The sequence below is a fragment of the Eleginops maclovinus genome, chromosome 8 (genome assembly GCF_036324505.1).
Source record: "Eleginops maclovinus isolate JMC-PN-2008 ecotype Puerto Natales chromosome 8, JC_Emac_rtc_rv5, whole genome shotgun sequence".
NCBI lineage: Eukaryota > Metazoa > Chordata > Actinopteri > Perciformes > Eleginopidae > Eleginops > Eleginops maclovinus.
This window is the reverse complement of record NC_086356.1, coordinates 19,879,010-19,894,186: the sequence shown is the minus strand read 5'-3', so window position 1 is coordinate 19,894,186 and position 15,177 is coordinate 19,879,010.

The following is a 15,177-nucleotide window of genomic DNA, read 5'->3' as shown; positions in this document are numbered from 1 at the left end:
TTATCTGCAAAGGCTAAAATCTGTGTTCACTTCAGGTGGGAATTTCTCCCCCACACACTCCCCCCACTGGCTGAAACGCCTCCATTGGACCCATGGTTTACTTCCGTAACATATTGACATCACAATGTAAAACTTGCATTTCTATTGGCTAGCGCTCTTACACATTGTACTTGATAGACTAAGGGGGCAGGACATCCCTAATCGGTGGACCAATCACAACAGACCACAACAAAATAATTATGTGAACATGATAATTAGCACAACACCTGACATTACCATAATGTTTAAGATTGTTAAACAGAAATTAAAAGCAGTGATACAGTAGAAGCAGCAAGGAGAAAAATACCAAGGTACTAGCTAATGGTAATAGTTTTGACATTTGTAGGCAGTTACTTCAAGATTATACAGATGTTGGTGATTGGTTATACTCCGATCAGTGTGATGAGGGATTTATCACAGGGATCCTCCGTCACTGCTGTCAGGATCAGTGCAAGGTGGAGACTTGCTCTGTAATAGAGAATATCAGACCGCATGTTATTAGAGACATGTACTGTATTTGTTTCTGGGCTCTGATGTGGTTATCTTCCCCTCTACTTTGTCGCATTGACTCACTCGCAATATAATGAAGATATCTGCCAACACACTGATGCTCGACTGTTTCCCTCAGCTTAAAGACTTAAAAAAAAAACTTTTTAGTATATGTGTAGAAAATGTCCTGGATTTAAACATAAAGACAGATGATTATCAATGATAGACAAAGAAAATGGCACTGCCTGCCACATAAATCAACCGTGAAATAGTTTCAAAAAACTGTCATCTCTTCCACATCAATATGCTCATCTAATTCCCTGGTAGAAAACTAAAAAGCATATCTCACAAAATGCCCATCATTTACATATATATCAATTGTTTATTCACCCTGTCCTTCCATCAAGATCTATGACTAAATGTAGACGCAACACTGAGGGAGCAGCATGGTTTTGATTGGCAAAGAAAAAAAGAAAGGGGTGAGATGCTAACACTATTTCTATGTGAGGATTCAACCACAAAACAATATTGCAGCAGGATGTGGTTAAATGATGCATTTAGCCACATAAATATAGTACACATCTGTGGTCGGTGTACTTTATTGGATCTGTAAACCTCGACCATAACTACATATGTTGTGTTTAATCCACAGATATGTGCTATCCTCAACACTGTTGGGGATTTAAGACACTGACAACTCATCTGTATTCAAATACCTGCAAATTAGACAAATAATGGAAACATTCAAATGAATCCTCTGAACTGTTTTATTCTCCAAAACATCAAACTATGTCATGGCTAGCTAAATAAACATATCTTTTAGTCAGTCACTTGCACTTTTCTACTTTTAAATCCCAAAGTTTGAGGTACTTTTTAAGGTCCACTATATTAATTTTACAGCATTAGTTACTACATACTTTGCAGTATGATGTTTTAACTCAGCAGTATATAAAGTAATTAAAAGAAACCCTATCTTTACTAAATGTAACATTGAAGTATGAATTTCATAGTTCAATACTTTAATATAGGTGATTCTGAAATAATTACTTTCTTTAAATAAGTTACTATAAATTAGTTTATTTTATAGTATAAATTTTATACTTTTGTACTGTCATTTTAGTTTAGTTTTGACACAGTGGTTTTCAATCTGTTTGTGTTTCCTGTTTTATTTTGAAATGGGGTCCTCTGTTTTATGTCTGTTTGTACTTCCTGTCTCTGTGTTTGCCCACCTGTGTGATTATTAGAGCCTTTTCACCTGCAGCCTGTGTTTTTTCTTACCCTCTTTCCCAGCGGTGTCTTGTCCTTTTTGATTCATTCTGCATGTGTCTGGTTTTCTGTTGTTGTGTTTGTCAGATCCATGTTTATCGTTCATTGGATTGTTTTGTTTGCTGTGCTCCACTCCGCTCTGTTTAATCTGGAAAACAAACTATTCGAGGTATTTTCTTTACATTTATTTTGTGTCCTGCACTTGGACCTGAGGTATCTCACCGTGAGACAGCAAGGCTGAAGCTGTCACTGAAGGAGCTGCACAGTGCGGACAGGGTATCCTGGAGGGGGTGGGACACATTGTCCTGCAGGGAGGACAGCTTGGCTGTCTTCTCCTGTCTCCCACCACCTCCACAGTGTCCAGAGGACTCTCCAGGACAGAGCTGGCCTTCTTAACCAGTCTGTGCAGTCGCTTCCTGTCAGCAGCCGAGGTGCTGCAGCCCTAGCAGTCCACCACAGATTCATAGAAGGTCTGCAGGAGGGCCCCCTGCACCCCAAAAGACCTCAGTCTCCTCAGCAGGTACAGTCTGCTCTGTCCCTTCTTGTAGAGAGCAGAAGAATGATCAGTCCAGTCCAGTTTATTGTTCAGATGAACACTAAGGTAAAGATTTTACAATCTCAATATCCGCACCCTGGCAGGTCACTGGTGTTGGGGGAGTATGTTGGTGCCGTAGGAAGTATACCACCAGCTCCTGGTGAAGAGAGTGAAACATTATTGTTAATAACAGATACATTTCTCATCGTACTCTATTCTCATAAATGTCAATTTATTTCTTTAAATGCTTGAAATAGAGTCCTTGGAGCAGAGCAACCTAGCTGTGGTCACATGAAATGTTTGTCTTTACCTTTTGGTTTCCCTGCAGAACCCTAAAACGCTGGGGGTGTATTGATTTCATGTTCTAATAAATACATTTACTTTCTCTAACTTCCAATTGACCCATATTTTGCTAATCTTCAGGTTCATATTAATATTTTGTGCTTCTACTGTGACATGTCTCCATGCTTCAATGTTCAAAAAGATTGCACTTTTTTTCACCCTCTGACTGAAACCAGAGCCTAGTCTGTTCTGATTGGTTAGCTGGCTGGCTTAGAGATGTCCCGCCCCTTAGCCTATCACGTAAAATGTATTGGAACCATTTACATGCAAAAAAAACCTATACACACTGCAGAAAAGGACAACCCACAAATAACATAATAGGGCCTCTTTAAATGTTCTCAAAAATAGTCTGTTTAAGTGATCAAATCAGTGCAACAGTGTAATCAGTGTTTTATAAGACCCCCTTTATTCCCAAAATACTGTATCTTTGGATTGAGGATTTACTTCAAGTGTCTGTAACACAGCCTTTGGGCTCCTGGAAGCAAGTGTATCTGAAGCCGAAGTCAGTGAAGCAATGTTCTCTGTTTCTGCTGGCCCCAGATCAGTGGGCCCATTGTCCCCCTTCAGAATGTGATCTTAATCTGACCTGAATAGAGATGTGTTTCGTGGAGGACTTTCAGATGTGGGACGCAGTAAGCTGCTTTACACTGAGCAAAGCAAGGCATACTTCTACTGGTTCCTTTTTATCTGGGCATTATCTTATAATACTTTTTATAACTGTATAATGTGTTTGTAATTTTATTTTACTGAAATTCCTTTTCATTTTTTTTATATTAAAGAAAGCATGTCTGTGCTATGTCTACGCAGCCCATTGTCTCGTTAAGGGACCGAGACGCAGCTATTCTGTAATGACAGCTCTGACTGGGTGTGCTCAGCTATTCCTGTAGCAAATGACTCTGTGTGTTGGATCAGGGGCCAGAGAACTGGTTTTGGGATTATTGTATCTGGCATGTGTTTCTCTTTTGTCCGGTTTTTCATGCCGGAAGATGCTTTCTCAATTTCCCTGCGATTGTTTCTCACAGTCTCCCCGCACATACATGCAATGAGGCTAGTAACAGAGAGACAGGCAGATTAATGAGTCTGTTTCCTTTGGCTCTGGCAAGGATTTAAAGGCCCCATTTGATGAGAAGTTGCGCTATCCACTCCAATTCCTGGTGTTGCATCTCTATTGTCTGATCAAATGGTCTTCACTCATCTCATATGACTTCCATCCATAACAACCATCCACTGCTGGGAAAGCAGCTGATTTCATATAGGAGCACTCCACCAAATTTACACACGAGGATCAGTTTTGCTTGTCCAGATGAGTATAGAGTGGTGCAGGACTGAGTCTCTGTTTACGTGTTTTTGGTTAGAAGCCTGATAATGAGGTCTGTAGTTAACACAAACTGAAGAGAAAGGTATGTCAATATGTATCCTGCTGAACAAAGCATCATAAACCTGTGTTTGCCACAGAGATTATTCTTTGAAATCTTACACATCCAATGTAAAAATCCCACTTGTTTTTGCCATGGAAGCCCTCGCGATGGAAATTCTGGATTGGCTTCCAAGAATACTGCATCCCTGCACCTCTGTGTTGACCAGCCTGTGAAACAAAATGCATTGTAAGGAGGCTTTCCAAAGTCTGAGAAATAATGCTGAAGATGTCTTCAGCCCATGTCGTGGACTTTTTAACCGTGTTCCTTTAGATGCATTTCCTTATCATCTCATCTACATTTCTCTGTGATTAAAGTAGGAATGACTGCAGCTTTATATCTGACTGACTTTGCTCTGTTTATTGAGAATAAAAGTAGAGTTATAGTTCACTGTGGCTGTGCGTGTGTGAGCAGTGTTGTGTCTTCCATGGTTGGGGGTGCAATATTTTGCTCGGGGGGTGCCACTTCCTTTGATGTATGTTTACAGTTTATGTTGTGCATACAGTGCGGACGCAGCAGACGCAGCCGCATGCATTCCTGCTCACCCCCGCTGCAGACTGAATGTAGTCCTTTAATGGCAGGAAGGACTCCACCCGACTAAGTACAAAGTTGTAGTTTTTATGAATATGTTGAAAACTGTATGTGCTTGTTTCAGAGAAAGAGCCTTAATTTCATGTCACACAAGTCAACACTGGGACAGTCTGCGGATGATGGTGCTGACCATCGAAAGCCAAAACATTTCCAAATGACAACTTACAAAACCTCTAAAAGAGGAAAACACACACACACTTAGTTCAAAAGCAATCAGATGTATTATTATTATGTTTCTACTATTATTCAACTTTTTATTTATTGACTTAGTTTGTCCGTATGTACTTCCTTCAAAATAGAAGTGCATGTTTTTATATTTAGATTTAATAAAACAAGACAAAGCAATACGTTTTATTGTATGCCTTAAATCCCAAAGTAGTTATATCTGAAAGAAAGACAAAATTATATATATATATAAAAAATGAATGAACAAATAAGTGAAAATAAAATAAAATGTATGTCAAATATAAAGAAAAAAGTAAAACTAAATAATAATCGAAAATGTAAACACAATATTTAGAGGTAAATGAAAGCTACCTGATTAACATAATAAACATTAATTATTTAAAATGCCACACGTGGATAATAAAAGAGTTTTAATTGGGTAATTTACTTCTAGCACAAGACTGTTGTTAGATTCCTGAAGACCCTGGATTATCCTAACCTCACACCTCAACAGCTGATTGACACTATGTGCACTTAAATTATCCTAAACAATGTGATAGTGAGCTATGAAATTACCACACATTTACACAGAAAAATGCAGGTAGTGGTTGTTGTCATCTAATTACCTAAATCTTCCTCAACAGGTGTGAGCACTGCGACCGCAGTGACCAGAAGAGTAGCTGCATTGTCATGTATAATGTAAAAATGTTATATGTTTGATGAGACTTTCCATAATATGCCACATAAAAACATACACGACAATCATTACAACAGCATCAAGTCCCCCACCCCACTTTAAAATGTCTATCCATTATCCTTCAGACAAGCCAAAACATAGCCCTCCCGGTTCAGGTAAAAATTGTGTGTCATTCATCTCTCTCTCCACTGACAGTTTGACATAACATCTTAATATTACACTGCACAAATACAAGCAAACACTGTCCAGGATTTGAAGCCTAGAGTGGTGATGTTTGCTGTGAGCATATTCACACACAACATGTTCACACAGTAGGGGAGAGGGGGGGGTAAGATGAGCCAGTGGGTAAGTTGACCCAACCTCTGTATCTAGGCAACTGTGCACATTTGTTGTCATGTGACCATACATTCAGGAAGCACCCATCATTTTTCTTTGGCTGTGAAGGAGAAGAGCACATTTTTTTCTCTCACAATAAACCATGTTTTGCTTGTTGAAGTACATTGTTCAACATGTTCAGGAAAAATGACTGTCTTTTCAAAGCAAATGTATCATACATGTTGGTTATTTGGCAAGTTATAAAACCATGTCAATCATTTAGCTAAAGATTTTACGGCACGTAAACAGATGAGAGAGTCAACAGGCCAGGATCGGGGTAGAGGAAGGAGTTAAAAGGCTCATCTTTCATCTCAAGTTAAATGAAGCCTTTTGATGGATGTTTTCTGTGAAACGGGTCTCAGTGATGCTTTAGTGAGTACCCTTCATAAGACTGAGCCCCGGCTCTACACAGGCCTGCTGTTCTAGTGGGAGGCAACCACGAGGAATTCTCAAAAGTCCATCTGTCTCTTTCCGACCTGTTTGGATTTCTACAGGAAGTTCAGCGAGCGAATATAGGTGTGACTGTACTATGATATTAATGAGTTTTGTAGAAAGAGCCCCATTCAAAATAGGCTCTGAAAAAAAAACATGGCCCCACCGGGACTTCAGTTGAGCTCGCATCCTGCCTGCCTCTGAGAGAAGGAAGGAGTGAAATCACATTTTATAAATTGAACACTTATTTTCTATTTCAGTTTGCTAGAAGCACACGACAAATGTCCGGGTGCCAGTTTATTGCTGAACTAAAAAATGTCTCACATAACCGGAAGCAAAAACCAGGAATATAAAAAAGCAAAGAAACTCAAAAGAGAAGATTTAAGAAATAGTCATAGACAAGTTGAAGTGCCCAGAGGCATTTTTACAGACTCCAACTTTAGACAAGTCTGTCATTACGGTTTGGTTTACTGGGACAAGTGTGGCGGTTAAAGGCAGGAGGCTTCATAAGAGACAGGCCTGCTTGAGAAAAGACAGTGGCCTCCGCCTGGTCGCTGGCACCAAAAATACACAGCTGGAGATGGCTAAGCATTGGGTTTGGGAACGTATATATAAAGTTAATTATTGTATATGCTCAAAGAAAAATATAGTAGGCTGTTGCTAGCTACTCATTTTCTTTCTGTCTCTTGACTATTAGACTTTCAGTAACAAGCCCTCTGCGTGTAAAAACAGATTATTGGATTGTACGTGTTCATGCACTTGTTGTGGAAATATTTCCTTCTCTGTTTTCAGGTTATATGCATCTTGTTCTTTTCAGAATTTTGTATCTTTATATCTCTTCCATTCCAAATTGCATGAATCCAGATCTTTTTCTCATACCTGAACCCTAAATGACTGCAGCATGCATTGTGCACACACAACCAGCAGAGGTAGCATTGTTCCTCTTTGGGCCCTTCACTCTCTACATTGACAAATGTACCTCTAAAGTTCAATATTTCCCTGTGACATGCTAGTTGTTGAAATGTTCAGAAAGTATTTCAAATGTTTCCGAAACTGATTTCTAAGTTTGTCGGTCATCAGAAGACACAAATCTTATTCCTCCTACACTTCCTCCTCCTGTTTTGCTTATTGAATATTTATATTTACAGTCAACGTACAAGAAAACAAAGTTAGTTGAAACAGGAGGGCAGAAAAGAAAAGAGAGTCCTCCCTTGAGACATCCAGTCTCAATGTTTTTGGTCAGAGACCTTCAATCTTATGGGGAAATAACTTCAAACTTTATGATAAATAAGTTCCACATGTTGTAGAAAACATATATTTTAAGTCACAGGAAAACAGAAATAATAATACAATACAAGAAATGTCATAAAAGTACATATACAGATTAAAATACGATTTAGTATAAACCTTTATATATATATATATATGCATTGTGCCCGTGGTCAACAAACTCTCTTTCAGAGGCTTAATTTACCTGGATCCAGGATTGGAAGACAGAAAAATAAACAGTGAGAGGGTGTGTGTTGTGCTAAAAATGAAGAGACAGGAACATAACAAAATGATTATAAAGGGAAAGAGGGTGGAAAAATGAAACGTTTACTTTAATTAAATGTATTAGGTTAGTTGAAAGCAATTATATTAAGTTGAACCTAGTTAAACTTGATATTATTGCTTTTTTAGTAACCTAATAGAGTTATGTGAAATCTTTGGACATAATATTTTACAATTTTTACATTTTAGTGTCTTTCAGTGTAGCCTTAGAAAGGTCTAGTTTTTTGAGGCCTGTGCAGTAGCACTTCCAATGGTTTTGCTTATTAAAGATAAAGCATTGTATTGTAAGTAATGTTGGATAAAAGCTTCAGCTAAATAAAAAGAAATAAAGAAAGGAAGTGATTGGAGATAAACGGAACAAGAATAGCAATGCTAGGTGAGAGTCATATATAAAAGTGACAAAGAGCACATGAGAAGCAGCTCTGTGCCCTTCTTCTTCTCCAGACCTTGGAGCAACTAAGCATGAATCCAGCTTTTGTGATGTAACAGTGTATTGACCCTTGGAGGGGCCCCGGACCAAAAGAGGGTGTTTACTTGAACACGCAAGGAGCTCTGAGCGTTTCATAGCCTCCTGTTCTCCGAGAGGGCCAGCGCTCCTCATTGACTACCACTGGAAATGGCAACGTCTCTCTCTCCCTCCCTCAGAAATAACAGAGGCACATAGAGACTGTATTCAATGTAAGTATAAGTCCCTCCTGCGATGTGCCAGAGCCGCAGATTAACATGGCTCCATGTACAGTGGCAGTCAAGTTCAACACAAAGTGAGGCATGAGCTCTGAGAGACTGTTTGTTTGGAGAGAATCACACTGCCTGTCATTAGCGTGGACACTGCTTTTCCATGAAGACCAATTCACTCTTTAACTTCACTTTATATGTAGAGAGTAACATCCCCACATAGAGGATCACAGAGAGAGCTTATGTTATGTCTTGAAATATCCTGAAATTTAATGACAATCCATCAAATTGTTGTCAATATTTTCTACTCTACTGAAAATAAAACTAGAGGAGTTATTCCAGAGAAAGGAGGATTATAAAGCCTTATGTTTTCAGCTGAAGGTTTGGGGAAATCCTTGAGTTTTATTTCCAAATATGTGACTCACATAAAAGTCTTTAGTGCAGTAACTGTTGTAATTTACCCTCTGTCATGTATCAGTGTAACTTCACTCTAGCCTCACCACAATATTTACTATGTCAAGTAACTAATTCCAAGGAAAATTGTACCCTTACCTTTAAAATTGGAATGTATAAAGTACACTTGAAATGAGAAACAAGTGTTGTATATAAGTATTTTATCCTTAACATGCTTGAAAACTCTTTAATTACTGGATTTATGAGATTTTTGGCATCTGAAATGGTGCAATTATCCATCAAATGAAAGTAAGACAAAAGAAAAAACTAGGAAACTGATATTAAATAACAATGACAGAATCGTGGTGATAATTATATCCCAATGCACTTGTTCACCACACAAAAAAAGCTCATATTAACCCAGCTCTTTATTTGGGCCCAGCATAAATCTTCTGATGTGTCATTCACTGGATGAGAAAGTGGAAACCAGCAGAAATGCACAATGAAGACAATGTGAGGCTGAGTGGTGGAAACCGGCAAAAGCAGCTTCAGTTACAGTGATGTTATGGAAAAGGCAAATTGTTCTGTCTAAGAGAGGCACTTATTGTTCATACTCTATGCTGTAATTATTTCCCAAATATTTGGGTGATGTATTAGCCGCTCGCCTCCAAGCTTGCATCTGTTTTAATGCTCAGAATTTGGAACTGATCGCTTTTAAAACCAACAGTTATTGAGTCAATAAAATTATTGTTTTACAGGAAGGGTTTAATTTGAGCACTGCAGGCATTTACAAACAGTCTTTAATAGCATAATATTTTTCAGCTGGGACTCCTAAAATTACTTATATGGTTATCAGACATGATAGGGTGCATGGGTGTTATAAAAAGTTATGTGGACACTTTTTTCAGATAAAAAAACAAAACAAACTACTACATTAAGCTCCCCATGCAAACTATACATACTTATGCTTACAATACTATTTTTCACAACAAGTGCAGTAACTATGCTATGTGGCTGCAAAGCGAGAGCAACAATTGCTTTACTATTCTCCATTCAATTATTACTAATATTAAACGTGTCACAAGTCCAAACTGCACCCCTTGGGTTACCAGAAATACACCCAAAAAGTGTGAACAGTCCTCCAGATTGTAGCTACATGTTCTCTTGTGCAAATAAACATTTCTCAAAGTGAGGTGGAGACATGTCTCCAGCGTCCACAGTATAAATGATGCCTATGGATGACATATTTTTGACTACTTAAAACAAAACTAAAAAAAGCAGCAAAACATCCTTTATGAATTTGTGCATTTGTGGTTATTTTAATCAACTAAAATATTTTTGTCCCCGTCCAATCCAAAAGCCCAGTCATTTTCACAGATGTCTTTGTGGGCACTTCGTGTTGGGCTTACCCTCCACACCCAGCAATTCTGCCTCCGTTCTCATAGAGTCTCTGCACCACAAAGGTTGATTTCTGCTGTATCATTAGCATTTATATGCTCTCACAGGGACGTGCATTCCACTGGCAACATGAAAATACTTCTCTAATTTTGCAGCAAAATCACAAGTTAAAGCATTTTATGTTGGGTTAGGGTCGGAATGATCGCTCTGAAAAAGAAGAAGAAATACACACAAACTATTTTATGCTGTCAAGGAATGTGTTCTAGATTGCAGGAACAGCACTTTAACACTATGCTAGGAGCTAAATGCTAACAAACGCTACTATGTTTACAGTGACAATGCTAACATGCTGATATTAAACAGGTGGGACGTCATTTGAGGTAATGTCACATATTGTATGATATATTCCCTCCTGGTGGATGCATCAAGGACTATAAACCATCATGGCATCCTGTAAAATACTACAGAACCCAAAGTCAGCAAGGCAGTCAGGATAATGACTGCAGCCCAGCAGAACCAGGTGGGCTGATTTACCTAGTAAGATACGTAGTTTAAACAGAAAAAAATAGCAGTGGTGTTAGCATTGTAGTATATAGAGGTTTTTAGCTACACAGAGGACAGCTAAGGTTTTTATTAAAAATACCTTTTTTGTTTTGTTTGTCTGTCCTTCTCCCTCTACTCATATACAATACAATATTAGCTACATGCTATCTGAGGCTAAAAACAACGTCCGGTAATACTACCGGAATTGGACAAATATGGTCCGTCCAGAAACAGTGAATTATCTTATAATGTTCTGTTTCAATATATTGATTATTTCTAACAATAGTCTGAATTTAAGTTGGAAAACAATGGCTTGCCAAGATAAAAGCTACCCACCTCTCAACACATCACACAGGTAGTGTTTACAAGGTTCACCACCTCTTTTAGCATGTTAGCATGCTAAAGTTTGCTAATTAGCAACAACAAAAAGTACTGCTAAGGCCTTTATGATTGACATTAGTTTTGCAAGTGTAGCAGAAGAATAAAAGTCAGCGAATCAGTAAAGTATGTACGATTATTATTAAAATGGTGGGCCAATAGACAGATATAACCATCCCTGGAGCCACACTGTTAGCGTGGCAACCCAGACCTAGAGGCGACAGTATTCAACAATCTGTTCTTAAAGATGGAAGCATTATTGGGCAAGCTGCAGCTCTCAGATTAGAAACTATAAGGATTAAGGGGTGAGGGCAGTAGTGGGTGCTTATTATTCCAGAAGAAAATAGTCCCCCAGACATCTAACATACTCTGTGATGTTCTAGCTGCATTACAGAAGATGTCTGTCTTTCATACCTAAATACACTGCTGGTAAATGAAGGAATCTTAAGTATTATCATCACTAGTATTTATTTTAAGCTAGGGAGAAAATGGCGATGTGTGTTGGGTGTAACAATCTCTTAGATAATTGGGAGTCTGGCGCTGGGAGGAGAAGTGTGTGAAGGTTTCATGTGTTAGTCTAGCCAGAGCATTTCTGTAGGACCTGCTGCAAATATATGCTTCATTAAAACACTATCAAATAATTAACTAAATGACATGGTCCTCCTATAGTATCCTGTGACAAACTCAATTTCCAGCACACTGACGCCTCACCTTGGGCTACCACATTATAGAAACTCATCCCATGCACCACCCACGCCTACGCCATGCCCACTTCAAAGTGCACAGAAATGCTAAATGAGCATGCAACGGCTGCCAAACGAAAGTCAGGAAAATAGCATCCTGTCACAGAGCGCAGCCGAACATCTCTGCACTGGCATGAAAATCACTCAACTGACAAGGTGGCTTTGTTCTACTTTTCCCCATGTTTTTCTTGCTTTTCATTCAATCACTGCTGTTCAGTTAATGGGGAAAATACCTTGTGTTTTTTATATTTATGTTCCAAAGTTACCATTAGGGGCCATTAAGTTCAGCTAGAGGCATATTTATGGGATGCAGTGGTATCCTTGATATTTATGATGGAAAATAAAAAGGAAAAAGCACAGCAAGGTTTCTCTCAGCAAGTGCTTTAATGTCTCTTCTTAAGGGATAGATACAAAAATCAGTTGGCCTATGGTCTTTATTTTCACCACTATGGGATGTGTGGCTTGGCGTGGCTCTGAACAGAAGTATAAATTCAAAAACTTCCCAGAAAAGCCCATCTGCCACCCAAACCCTGTAATAACTTTAATAATGGTTGAAAGGCTTGTAAAAGGTCTTTTGACATTTTTCTTAATGAGAAATTATAAAAAGTCTGTATTGCAATTGCTCTAATATTATATAATACAATACAATTAAAGGGGTCTTATCATGCTGCTTCCATCTTACCCCCCCCTAAAATCCCTTCAACAATACCAATATGTAACAATCATGCCTCTATTATCTAGCGCTCCAACACATTGTATGTGATAGGCTAAGGGGCCGGAACATCTGTAAACGGTTGACCAATCAGAACAGAGCCAACCAGCTAACTTATCAGACTAGACTGGGCTCTGGTTTCAGACAGAGGGTGAAAAGAGGTGCTGCACACAGGCAGTATGAGAAAAACAAAGAGCTTGTTGAACATTAAAGCATGGAGACATGTCCCAGTAGAGGAACTTAATACTGATATGAACCCGAATATGGGGGCCCCTTTAAAAAAAGTTCTGCTAAATATTACTGACAGTCATTAAACACAATATATATGACCGGAGCAGTGACATAAAAACCAGAAAAAATATGGAAACTATGACTATGAACACCTCAATACTTTTAATTGAACAGTAAATTCTGTCCCCAACACTCATAACAGACCTGTCAAAAAATATATTTTACTTAATATCATACCCTTGCCTTTGATATAACATTCCTTATATGATTCCTTTATGTCTATCTCTCTGAATAAAACATGACCTTTTTTATTCACCATAAGGCAGCTGTATCCCTCTGCTATAAAATAAGTTAATGTCTCTTCAGAAAGAAAGCCTCTTCATGCTACTGCGGAATGAACCTGGCCGGAGAATCACAGAATGACAAGCTTTTTTCAGACACTATTGCTGCTCCTTAACATGATATAAGCCTTCCTATTGGTTGCCAGAGGAAATGAAATGTTTATTATATTGCCCTGAGGGCTTCTGGAGCCAGAGTCTTGGTGGACTTAAAGAAAGGATGAACTCTTCCTCTCTCCTCTGCAAACTTGGCCTCCTCTTGTGGCATATGAGAGGCAGGAGTTAGAGGCAGGGTCATGGAAATAGTAAAAGAGAAGCAGCATAAGTAGAGAAAGAGGCGGTAAAGCTGTTAATTGGCAGCTCATGCATGGTCTCTGGCATGCAACAAAGCCGAGCATAAGGACATCTGCCCTAATAATCCCTTCTTACCTGGGACACCTCTGCACGTTCCTCATGACCTCCCCACTGGGAGGCTTCAATTCTGATGGATAGATCTTCAATCTGTTCCTTTTCTGCAGAGGTTTTGATGTAGAGGATGGATATAGAAATAAATGCATTTAATGGGAGAGAATGAGGAAAGTGTACCTCGGGGCTTGTTTTCCTGCACGAAACCCAATTTATTTCCTCAATAGCAGATAGCAACTCTTTATATCTGTGAACCTTTGAGATGTGATTGATGGAAAGCCCAGTGCTTCAGGCTGCAGAGAGCTCAATAAGCCACATTTAGCTGTGTAAGGACTCCAGTTTCTTTTAATAATAAGAAACGTTCATTCTGGCCATACTAATGGCTAAGGCTTGTGTCACCATCAGGAGGAAGAAGTTATGTCACTGCTCTGGACAAAGGGTAATAAGGCACTGCGAAATGTGTCCACAGGAAAATTCTCCAATTTCCTGCAGTCACTGCAGCCACAGTGAGTCAGATAAAACCCTGTTATCAGAACCATCTGAAAGTGACTCCCAGGCACAGCCACCGGCCTGGAACCGTTTTGCTTTACAGGACAGTTAACGGCTGCATTCACACACAGACACACAGTTTGTGTACAGTGTGGTTCCACACAGACATACGCAAACAGTGACTATGCCAACATCAAATTAAACCAAGATGCAGTATTTATCTGCATTCATTGGAAGAATAACTGTTCTTTAATTTAAAACTGCAATACCATAGTGTTACAAGTAAAAGTCCTGCACTCATTCTTTTTAAAAGTACCAAAGTATTAGCATAAAAAATACATAAAGTAATACAACTTTCAAAAACTGCTAATTTTCCTGAATGGCTCTTTCAGAATACATATCACACATCATCATGTGCTGGTGGAAATGTGAACATTATTTCAATATTTTTTCATACTTCTTCTTCCTAGGAGAATTGTATATTTACTTTTTGCTGGCAAAACAAAATGCCAATAAACATATTTGTCAAGAAAAGTATAAATATTCTAATCCTAATATGTAATGGTTTCTGGAGGCAGTGTAATACCTCCTCTGTTGCCTTTCTTTTGCTATTCCAGTAATATGGTTGTATTTCTTCCCATGTGGTGTCAGGAAGGAGACAGAGGGGGCTGATGGGGGTGTAGATGGGGGGTTTGGGTGAGCCATCTCTGGGATGCAGAAACACTGAGCCTGGTGTAGGAGCTGGTTCCGTGGGGGGAGTGGATCCAGCATCATAATGACCAAGCCAAATATTTGTCTAGTCCATATTCTCAGAGCATAATGAAGTCCTTTTACAGAGGGCATCACTGGAATCCCAACACTGACTTCATGCCAGAGAGAGCAGGTTTCACTCAGCCTGCTGTTTCCACTTAGGCTACCAGGGTCTCTGGTGGCCCCATGCAAATTCAATACAGAGCCTTCTGTCCTGAATAAGAA